Genomic DNA, 2,683 nt, shown 5'->3' with positions numbered 1-2,683 from the left:
ATTCAGAGTAGAGGCTCACAGCTCGCTTTCAGGGCTATTTTTGTCCAGATGTCCAGTCTGATGAGCCGCTGTCACGCATTGGTGAGGATATCTCCTGTCAGGACACCGACTGCAGGCACTCGATTTCAGCTAAAGAGCTCCTCTCCATCTGTTTCAGGTTAGTGGACATCATTCAGTAAACTGTCCCGTCGGGAAATATGTCGCTACGTAACACAGTGGAGTCTCTCTGATTGGTTGATGCGGCGCGTCGAACTGCAAAAGTTCAGATTTTCTAACTTCAGCGATTTGCGCCTCAGCGCGTCGAACGCTCAGATCGTTCAAATCGTTCAAATCGCGCTGCTCTAATCGCGCTTGAGACGCCGCAGCACTTCCCGACGCTGATTGAAGCGCGTCCACCATAGACTTTGCATGTAAACCTGATGCTCCTGATGCTGAAATCACGTTCGGTGTGAATGCACCATTAGCCTGTTAGCCTTCGCACTAGCCATCATGCTATATTGCCTTATATGTATTAGCTTGGTTCTAGCGCGACAAACAAGCTAAACTGGTCCTCCATCTATATTTTCAGTTGAAGTCTGAGTCATTTTTGTGTTCCCCTCTCTGTCATGTGGATGGAAGACCTCAGTGACAAGAGGAGAATGTGTTAATGAGCTAATACATATATATGGTGATAGCGTCTGGGCTAATGCTAAAGCTGACAGGCTAAGCTGAGGTTCTTCTTCCATGAAGCAGCTCTGTTGTCCTCCATCTATATTTTCTGTTACAGGCTGAGTCATTTCTACCTTCTCCTCTCTGCCAACGCTCTCTGGTTTCATTTAAAAGAGACAATTGTCAAATATTGTCCAAGATTAACCTTCAGGGTGGATATAGCTCGCTAGCAGCCTCGCACCGAGGACCTGTCCACGTCATCATTTACCCAGAATGTTTTTGCGTGCAAATAAAATGGCCTTGTCCATGTAATATATTCAGTGGTGGACAGTAGTGGAGTACATTTATTCGAGTACTGTAATTAAGTACATTTTTTGAGTGTCTTTACTTATGACTTTCACTCCACTACATTTCAAAGGCAAATATTTTACGTTTCCACTACATTTCTAGGAAGCTTTTAGTTACTTGTTACTTTTGGTTCAGGACAGCTTTGTAATCAGCTGTTGCTGTTTTCTTTCTTGAAATGCATTGGCCATATTATGTTACTCATGGGGAACCAATCAGGGTTGTAGCTCACATCTAGGATAGATTTGGAATTACATCATCATTAACGATCACGAGCAGAGCTCCCACCTACATTTCAAACAAATGGTAAATGGACTGAACTTATAGAGCGCTTTATCAAGTCCCAACGGACCCCAAAGGACTTTATACTTACAGACATTCACCCATTCACACTTACATTCACACACGGATGATGGTAAGCTACATTGTAGCCACAGCTGCACTGGGGCACACTGACAGTGAGGCTGCCATGCACCGGCACCACTGGACCCTCTGACCACCATCAGTAGGCAAGGCGGGTGAAGTGTCTTGCCCAAGGACACAATGACAGAACCCAGCAATGGAGACGATTGAAGAGAATAGAGAAAGCAGCACACCCATGATCGTATCTCAGCTCTATGTTTGAGATTTTAGGATTGAAAAATAGTCCCTATCATTTTAAATGTGTTATGAGTTCACTACTGATAAACTACATTTGTGCATTTAAGAACTCACCACTCACTTTATTGCATTTTATGCTGAAGTCTTTACAGTTGGTGTAGAATTTTTAGCAGAGTAGTTCTACAACCCCTGGCAAATATGATGGAATCACCGGCCTCAGAGGATACTAATTAAATGGTAAATGGTCTGTACTTGTATAGCGCCTTCCTACCCAACCAGGATACTCAAAACTCTTCACACTAAAATCTGTGCCCTCATTTACCCATTCACACAGCACTCTATTAGGTCTCTACAAAGCTAACATTTACAATCATCTATGAGACTAATCAGTGCCAATCACATTCATACACTGATGGGACACATCAGAGGCATTACGGGTGAAGTGTCTTGCCCAAGGACACAACAACTGAGACAGCTGGACGGGAGGTCGAACCGGTAACTTTCCGGTTCCAGGATGACTCCCTTAACCACTCTGCCACAGCCACCCAAATGACTTTAGTTTTGTGTCATGTCTGTGATCAGTTTTTTTTCTACAAAATTATACAACTAATGATCATACTCTGAGTCAGTGATTCCATCATTTTTGCCAGGGCTTGTATGTGTCAATACATCAGGTGGTTTCTGAGAGCTACAAGGTTCTGTAAACTCACTCTCAACATAATATGGCAATGTGTTGATAGTAGAAAATGTAATTTGTCCTTTTGAATGAATACTTGAGTAATTTTAAATGCATGTACTTTTGAATACTTAAGTATTTTCAAAAGTACTTCAGTACTTTAACTTGAGTAGATTTTTGATGGAGTAACTTTTACTTGTAGTTGAGTAGATTTGACCCTGAGTATCAATACTTTTACTCAATTACTAGAGTTTAGTACTTTGTCCACCACTGTTAAAGAGTTAATTGTTCCCTCTGAACAGTTTCCTGTAAAATCCTTGTTAAATGAAGAAAACTGGTTCAGATTCAGCTCATTCACATGAGTTCATTTTAGAATTCAGAAGATTATTTATCAAGTTTTAGTCTTAACATTAT

The sequence above is a fragment of the Austrofundulus limnaeus genome, unplaced genomic scaffold (assembly GCF_001266775.1).
Source record: "Austrofundulus limnaeus strain Quisiro unplaced genomic scaffold, Austrofundulus_limnaeus-1.0 Scaffold418, whole genome shotgun sequence".
NCBI lineage: Eukaryota > Metazoa > Chordata > Actinopteri > Cyprinodontiformes > Rivulidae > Austrofundulus > Austrofundulus limnaeus.
Note: the sequence above shows the minus strand (reverse complement) of the source record.